At 41.8% G+C, this 9402-nt stretch overlaps 1 pseudogene; it reads left to right on the forward strand.

Moving 5' to 3' along the window:
* The first annotated feature begins 7602 nt into the window (after positions 1-7602).
* On the forward strand, positions 7603-8566 carry LOC109439396 (ADP/ATP translocase 3 pseudogene; annotated as a pseudogene).
* Positions 8567-9402: the final 836 nt, after the last annotated feature.

A 9402-nucleotide genomic window follows, 5' to 3' on the forward strand; every position in this document is an offset into this window, starting at 1 on the left:
GGGGTATCTATTTTAGGGGGCAATAAGTGTAGTGCTTGGCTGCCAGGATAGACGTACAATGGTTGTTTCATACTCCGTACAATCCACAAGCAGCTGGCATGATTGAACGCTACAACGACCTTTGTAGCAAGGTCTCTGGGTGTCAAAACGCGATGTTGTGCATCTGGGCCTTGCGTCTATGGGACGTCCTGAGAGTCCTGAATGAGAGACCACGGAAGGGAGGGCCCGCACCAGTAGAAGCTCTGCTACATAGGATGGCCGCTCCTATTCAGTTACAGGTTACCATAAGTGAGACTCTGTTAAAGCCAGGCTACAGTAGAAATGGAAACATTTTGCTGACAGCACCCATGTGCTTGAAAGAAGGAGAACAGCAGCAATGGACTTGGCCCTGGCAGGTCAAAGAACCCCACTGTTGGTGGTTGGGCGTGATAGCCCCATGTGGGGCTCGTTTGACTTATGATTTGCAAGTGACGCGAGGCGTGGTGGCCGAGTGACCACCGCAAGTGTCTGTAATATACGGAGGTCCCGATACCGGGATGATTTTGCGGGGAACCTATGTGCTCTCACTATGGCCTATTATGGGGTCCCCTGTTCTGTCACATGTTGAAACTACGCAAGGGACCCCAAGCACTGCCATAAAGGTCTGGTACCACAAACTGGGAAAGGTGCCAATGGCAGCGACCCTCCTTTCCCAGGACAAAAAGCTGGCATGTATCTTCCCAGATGGAAGGGATTTGCCATTGTTGGTTCCTAAGACTACTATTTCTTTCCGCCCGTATAGGCTAATATGGCACTGGGACGCTCACGGAAGATGCTTGTCACGTAGATTGTGAGGCGAGACCCTGCAGGGGTGGTGTGTGGGGACAGAGTCCCAGAAAGTAGTTTACAGGCTCTAGGCCTCACAAAGAAAGGTGCTGGCTTAGGTAGTAGATGGTCATCAGCTGTGACTAGTTGGCCATTGGCTGTTACCGGTTAGCCATTAGCCACTGATATAACTGCCACGGCTAAGCTAGCAAATGGTGGTGTAGTGGTGTGGTGTAGTGTGTGGCGTGGTGGTGTGGCATCCTGGCCTGGCGTGGCGTTGAGGAGCGTGGATCACGGATTGCGGAGAGGTGGATTGCAGCTAGCAAGTGAAGTTGGTTGGCAGAGACAAGTGGACAGCGGTTTGCGGATTGTGTGGCTCCTGCCTCCTGTGTCTCCAACCCAGCCGCCAGTGAGACTATAGTGGTATGACGCCCCTATCTATGGCTCCGTGGGTGTTCCTTTTTGGCCTCACCATATTCTGCATTCTTATGTGGGGAGCAGGACTAGAGACCCTGCATGCCACCCCGCATGACAAGCCGTAATGCATCTTTTGGTGAAAAATTAATATAAGGCCTGGTCTTATTTTACTATAGTAAAAGACTGGGCCTTGTATAATATTATATAAGACCAAGTCTTTATAATATAATATGATATAATATAATATAACATAATTGTTGTGCAGGATGGCATGTGGGGTCTCAGGTCATACCAGTCTCACTGGTGGCTGGGTTGGAGATACAGCAGGCAGGAGCCACACGATCCGCAACCCGCCGTCCACTTGTGTCTGCCAACCAACCTCACTTGCTAGCTGCAATCTGCCTCTCTGTAATCCATAATCCACACTCCTCCATGCCACGCCACTACACCACACTTTGCTAGCTTAGCCACGGCAGTTATATCAGTGGCTAATGGCTACCCGGTAACAGCTGATTGCCAACTAGTCACAGCTAATGACCATCTACTACCTGAGCCAGCACCTTTCTATGTGAGGCCGAGAGTCTGGAAACTGCTCTCTGGGGCTTTGTCCCCACAATAATATAATTCCAGGTCTTATACAATTTAATATAATATAAGACTGGGTCTTATATTAATTTTTGTTCCAAAAGACACATTAGAGCTGATTGTCCAGCTAGGTCTTATTTTCGGGGAAACAGGGTATGCCACTAAAAAGGCTGCTACCCGAGACAAAAAAAATGCTGAATTTACCATCACCTGTATCCACTGAGATTTATCCATTGTAAATTGAGGTTCCTTGTATTACAAACGCAAGACAGTTTTGTTTTTTTGCAGGGTATTCTTTAAAGTAGGCTATGGTATTAAATTGAATGGCATGTGGCAAGTGCTTAGAACAGTGCTTATTGGTACAGAGGGAGTGCTTGATAAATGCTAGCTATCATCTTCATTATCACCATCGTCATCCCACCCAGTCAGCATGTATTTGACTAGTACTCCCTAGGCTGCTGTCCTTCTGTATTGAGTATATATGTGAGCAGAGATACAGAGGAAGCGAAAAATTAGAGACAAAGAAATTCTCACTTAGGTGTGTGCTTGCTTACATGCTGGTATTCAGTGAAAAAGGAGATACACTAATGATTTGGCTTGGTAAGGGCTTAATTTGTTTAGGAGAACATTCCCTTAACCTTTTTCTGTGTAAAATTCATCCTTACAAGATCCCCAGGAGAAAAAAGCTCCCTTATCAATTAAGTTCATGAAGCACTACATACTTTAGCTCTCCCTCAGCCCCCCACCTTGGGGAGTCAGGATATCCTTTAGCACACTAAGTGAGCTGAAAAATCTCCCAGAAAAAAACCCCAACAGGTTATTTAATTTTTTAGAACTCAGTTTGACAAAGTTCCTCGGCCACATAATTCTTCTTTCTTGTAACACTTATTGATATCTCTAGGCACTAGTGTTCTACATGTAGTAAGGTGTCCTATCCGAGATAATTATATTTTTTCCTCTTCAGAGAAAGGAGCTGCCAGTCAGTCTCCATATAGGCAGTCAGAAGGGCATCCAGGAGCAGGTCTTTGAGAGACCATCTCAGTTATACAGATGTTCACCAGACAGATGTACAGAAGTATGGAGTGAGGGTGGGCCAGTCACCATGAAAAGTCCAGGGAGGGAAGAGAATTCTATGTCCAACCACTTTGCCCTGATATTTGGAGTTAGGAGGATCTATCAAGGTATAGTGTGTGGCCCTTTTCAAGGCCTAATGGCAGGAAAAGATGATTAGACCCATGAAATAAAGTTACCAAAAATTTCAAGAGAGGTTGGTCTTGTGGGCTGGCACCAACACTGAGTAAAGAGGAATGCAGGGGATGGTGGAAGGACTGACAATATAATTTGTGGAGTCCAGTGCAAAATGAAAATGCAGGGTTCCTTGTTAAAAACTTAAGAATTTCAAGAGAGGAACAACAAAGCGTTATACCAAGGGTGGGGCCCTTTTAAGCATAAAGACTTGTACAACTGCACAGGTTGTACACCCATGAAGACAACCGTGGATGGTGGTCTTGGTTTTCTGAGGCTGTGCACAAAAGACCTGTTCTTGTCCTGACTCTTCTAGGGCTACCATACTACCTTAGGCAGTAATTGGGTGTGAAACGAAATTGCTGGTCACTAACAGCTATAACAAGATCTGCTGAGGTCAGTTTTTTTTTTTTTTCCATTTTCTATTGCTGCTATAAAAATAGCACAAATTTAGTGGCTTAAAACAACACACATTTATTATCTTACAGTTCTATAATTCAGAAGTTTGAACTGGGTCTCACTGGGTATTGGCAGGGCTAGTTCCTTCTGAGGACTTGAGGGGAGAATCCATTTCCTTGCTTTTCTTAGCTTCTAGAGGCCACCCGCATTCTTTAGCTTGTGGTCCCCTTTCCATCTTCAAAGCTAGAGATGTTGCATTTTTCTGATCATTCTTCTGTAGTCACATCTCCCTCTGATTTTACAAGTACTCTTCTGCCTCCTGCTTCCATTTATAAGGACAATGGGCCCGCCTACTTGGATAATTCAGGATAATCTCCCTATTTGCTCATTAGCAACCTTAATTTCATCTGCAACATTAATTGACCCTTTCCAGGTACCCTATCATATTCACAGGTTCCAAAGATTAGGACACCTTTGGGGGGCATAATTCAGCCTACCACACTCAGAGAGAACCAAACCAAACTGGACCTTGCCTTTAAAAAAAATTATTGCCATATAACATACAAAACATGCCTAAATCTTAAGTGAGCAGCTTGATCAATTTTTACATAAATATGTATACCTGTGTAGTGTGTAAATATACTCTGTGTAACCACCACTCGGATGAAGATATAAAATATATCTAGCCCCTCAGAAGGTTCTCACATGCTCCTTCAAAGTCAATATCCATCCTTGGGCGGTAACCAATATTCTCTTTTCTATCACTATCAGTTGTCTATTACAAACCGCTCCAAAACTTGGCGGCTTAAAATAAGAACCATTTTATTTGCTCATAATTCTGTGAATCAGGAATTTAGGCTGAGCTCAGATGGGCAATTCTTCTGCTGGTCTCACCTGTGGTCACTCATTTTTTGCAGTCATCTGGCAGCTTGAATGGGCCTGGATGATCCAAGCTTGTCTCACACATGTATCTGGTGGTTGGTGATGGCTGTCAGCTAAGCCTCTTTCTCCATGTGGGTATTTAATCATCCAAGAGGTTAGACTGGGCTGCTTTATACGGAGATCTCAGGCAACAGCAAATTGCCCAGAAGTTGTACAATGTCACTCCCATTGTTTTGGTTGAAGTAAGTCACAAAGCCATCCCAGATGCCAGGGTGAAGAAATAAACTCTACTTCTTCATGGCAGGAGCTCCCAAAAGCTTGTGGCCATTTTTTTCATCATATTACCATTTGTTAATTTTACCTGTTCTTGAACTTCATATAAATGGGATCACTCCAAAAGTACTCGTTTCTGGCTTATTTAGTTCAGCATTATGTAATTGTATGTGAAATCCAACCATAATTATGTGTGTGGCAGTAGAGTGTTCTTTTTTAATGCTGCTGCTCATATTCCATTGTATGAAAATACCATACATCTATCAAATGACATTTTGGTTGTTTCCATGTCTTGGCCACCATAAACAAAGCTGCAATGAACATTGGAGCACACGTGTCTTTATCTATAAATGTTTTCAGATTTAACATGGATGGGTCTTGAGAGTGTAATGCTGAGTGAAATAAGTCAGACAGAAAAAGCAGAGAACCATGTGATTTCACTGATATGTGGTATATAAACCAAAAACAACAAAAGAACAAGACAAACAAATGAGAAACAGAAACTCATAGACACAGACAATAGTTTCGTGGTTACCAGAGGGTAAGGGGAGGTGGGGGGTGGGGGGTGGGAGATGAAGGTAAGGAGGATCAAATATATGGTGATGGAAGGAGAACTGACTCTGGGTGATGAACACACAATGGGATTTATAGATGATGTAATACCTGAAATCTATGTAATTTTACTAACAATTGTCACCCCAATAAATTTAATTAAAAAAAAAAAAAGAAAATACCATAATTTATTCATTCTGCCAGTAATAAACATTTGACTTATTTCTAGTTTGTGTCCATTATAAATAAAGCTGCTGTTAATATTCTTGCGTATGTCTTTTGAAGGGCATATGTCCTCAATTATCTTGGGTATGTACCTAAGAATGGAATTACTGGGTCAGGGGGTAGGCGAGTATTAAACTTTAAAAGAAATTGCCAAATAGTTTACTGAAGTAATTGAATCCATTGTTTACATATCCATAAACAATGTATGCGAGTTTTAGTTGCTCCATATCCTTGCAAACACTTGGTATTGTCATCCTTTTAAATTTCAACCATTCTGATAGGCATTTAGTGGTATCTCATTGCTGTTTTGATTTGCATTTCTTTGATGATTAATGATATTGAACATATTTTTATGTGTTTAATGGTTATTTGGCTATCTTTTTTTGTGAAGTGCTTATTCAGTATTTTATGAAGTACTATTTAAAAAAATTGGGTTGTTTGTTTTTTCCTTGTTGATTTGTAGGAGTTCTTTCTATAGTCTGCCATTGCTTCCATAATTGTATATATGTATTACAAGTGACTTTTCTTTTCCTTCTCTTAATGTCCCTCAATTTGGGTTTGATGTGATTTTTTCTCATGATGAAAATCTCATGATTTCTCTGGGGTTATGAGTGTTTGGAAAAAATACCATAGAAGTGAAGTACCCATGTCATTGCATCATATCAGGGAGTAAGTGATTTCAATATGACTTATTACTGATGATGTTAACTCTGATCGCTTGGTTAAAGTGGTGTCTGCTAGGTTTTTCCACTATGAAATCACTATTTTCCCCTTCCCATACCAATTAAGTCCAGCCCACACTCAAGGAGTGGGGAGTTATGCTTCTCCTCCTTCAGGATAGAGTATCTACATAATTTATTTCAATTTTTTTGTATGGGATATTGCTCTCTTCTCCCCCATTTATATAATTATTCAATTATTTATATCAGTATGGACTCATGGATATTTGATTTATTCTCTGAATTATAAGCCAATATTATTGTTATTTTGTTGCTCAGAATATACAATGAACTAATTTGAGCTGATGAAAAGATATAGAATACTGTATGAAAAACTGCAGAATATAATTGTTTTCAAGTACACATGGAACATTTATCAAATATGATCATGAACTGGCCATAATAATACTCCTAACACATTTCAAATAATTTAAATCATTGAGAATATATCTTCTAACCTTGATGCAATTAAATTAGCTTTCAGTAACAAAAATATATCTAGAAAATCCCATATTTGGGAAATTAAGAAACAGACTTTAAAATAATTCTTGGATCAATGAAAACATCTTAATGGAAATTAGAAGGTATTTTGAACTTCACAACAGTGAATATATTACATATCAAAACTCATGGATTGCAGTTAAAGTAGTACCTGGAGGGAAAGTTATAGCCTTAAAATGTCTATATTAATAAGAAGAAAGGTTGAAAAAAGCTAAGTTCCTGAAGTTAAAAAATAAATTAGTGCAAAGACTGTAGAATAAAGAAAATAATAATAGTGGTATGAAAGACAGAATACACTGGACAATTAAGGAGATGACTTTATTCAAGTTATTGCAATCAGGTGAATATTCCTTAATGAGGAATGTCACAAAGAAAAGAAACAGGATCTGGGATTTTATAGAGGAGGTAAGCAAGGGAATTTTAGGTAAGTCTTATGGGAGTCATGAGGAAGGATGGAGGTAGATCTTATCTGAGGCATTGAGGAAGAGTGGAGGTGAGTCTTCTCTAGGGATATGTGAGGGCAGGGTGGTCTTTTGCAAGTTAGCTAAAACACAAAAGGGTGGGAGCACAAGGCTCAGATAATGTTCAACATTTTCAGTAAGAACAGAAATTAATGAAATAGAATGCAAAAACAAAAACAAACAAACAAAAATAACAGAGTGGACCAGCAACACCAAAAGTTGCTCCTTCAAAAATACCAATAAAATCGATAAATCCTTAATAAGACTAAGCAAAAAACTAAGTAAAGGTCTAAGTAATCAAATTCAGAAATGAAAAATGACACATCACTACATTTGCTGCAGACATTAAGGAGATAATAAGAGTATATTGTAAATGACTATACTTGGAAACTTTAGATAAAGTTAGAAAATTCCTAGAAAAATATTACTTATCAAAACTGACTCAAGCCTTTTTGTCCTGGCAGTGGCAGCACTGACCCTGTGGCGCCTACTCTCTGGCTCTCCACCGCTCTACTCCACTCTGTGCCTGCTGTGGTACCATGATGACACAGACCATCTCCTTCGCCAAGGACTTCTGGGCCTGAGGCATCACTGCTGCCATCTCTAAGATGGCCATGGCCCCAATTGAGTGGGTCAAGCTGCTGCTGCAGGTGCAACATGCCAGGAAGCAGATTGTGGCTGACAAGCAGTACAAGGGCATGGTGGGCTGCATCGTGTGTATCCCTAAGGAGCAGGGCATGCTGTCCTTCTGGAGGGGCAACCTGGCCAACATCATCTGCTACTTTGCCACGCAAGCTCTCAACTTCGTCTTCAAGGACAAATACAAGCAGGTCTTCCTGGGGGGCATGGAGAAGCACATGCAGTTCTGGAGGTATTTTGCTGGTAACCTGGCATCTGGCGGTATGGCTGGAGCCACCTCCATCTGCTTCATCTACCCCCTGGATTTTGCCAGAACGGGTCTGGCAGCCAATGTGGGGAAATTGGGCACCAAGTGGGCATGCAAGAGCCTGGGGGACTGTCTAATGAAGATTACCAAGTCCGACAGCCTCCGGGGCTTGTACCAGGGCTTCAACCTGTCCGTGCTGGGTATCATCATCTATCGAGCTGCCTACTTTGGCGTGTATGACACAGCCAAAGACATACCCCCTGACCCCAAGAACAGCCACATCGTGGTGAGCTGGATGATTGTCCAGGTGGTGATGGCCACGGCCAGCGTGGTGTCCTACCCATTCAACAGTGTCAGGCAGCACATGATGATGCAGTCAGGGTGCAAAGGAGCAGACATCGTGTACCAGGGGACTGTGGACTGCTGGCAGAAGATCTTCAAAGACAAGGGTGGCAAGGCCTTCAAGGGCACCTGGTCCAACATCCTCAGGGGCAACAGCAGCGCCTTTGTACTGGTTCTGTACCACGAGCTGAAGAAGGTCATCAAGGTGCATCTACACACTGAGCCCTGGGGACCAGGAGACTCACTAGAATCCTTCACTATTACAGACCATTGACCTTCCAGAAATTCCAGTGTCCTTGTCCAGACAGATCATGTGTAGGGGGTTGGGAAGGCTCTAGAATGGGGCTGATTGTGACCACTGGTACCTGGTTCAATGCATTGATCACAGGAGAAGGGCATCTTGATGTCCTTTGGGTCTACAGGCCGGGCAGCTCAGTCTTTCAGGTGGAGGTCCCACGTTCTTGTAGGACCGACCTGTGTCTAAGTACTTATTTAAAGGAAATTGTGTCTCCCATCTGTACCTAAGTACCATCCTCTTTTGTTCAGGCGATCACATACTTGCGATTATGTTCTGTGTTGCGCATTCTGCAGCAAACAATAAAAACAGGACACAAGAAAAAAAAAACTGGCTCAAGAAAAATTAGGCAATTTGACTCCTACTCACCTTTGTAGACCACGTCTTTATAAATTGAAGAAAAATTAGTAAAAGTTGTCAGGTTTTTGTCAACACTCCTTCTTTCTTTAGTACTAACTATGGGAAAGGAGGTGGGATTGGGAGCACCAGAAACTTATTCCCCTGGTTCTCTCTTTTAAAAGTTTATCGCATAAGGTTGGTCCTTGTCTGGCTGCTGTTGGTGAATTTGGGGCAGCTAAAATAAGGCTCTTACTTCAGTTAATTAGGGATCTTAACATGGAGTAAAGCAGAATAAAACAGAATTACTTAATTTCAACTCTCCTCCCTCTCAATCCTTATATGGTTCTTCTATGACAGCCCATAGTAAAAGTCAAGCACATATTCTATGGTAATGTGTAAAGGGGAGCAGCTAATGCAGCCATGTATGTTGTTTTATAATAGTCTAAATTAACGTATGGTTAAAGATGAGAAAAAATA

The sequence above is a fragment of the Rhinolophus sinicus genome, chromosome 18 (assembly GCF_057876585.1).
Source record: "Rhinolophus sinicus isolate RSI-liver-muscle chromosome 18, RSI-T2T, whole genome shotgun sequence".
Lineage (NCBI taxonomy): Eukaryota > Metazoa > Chordata > Mammalia > Chiroptera > Rhinolophidae > Rhinolophus > Rhinolophus sinicus.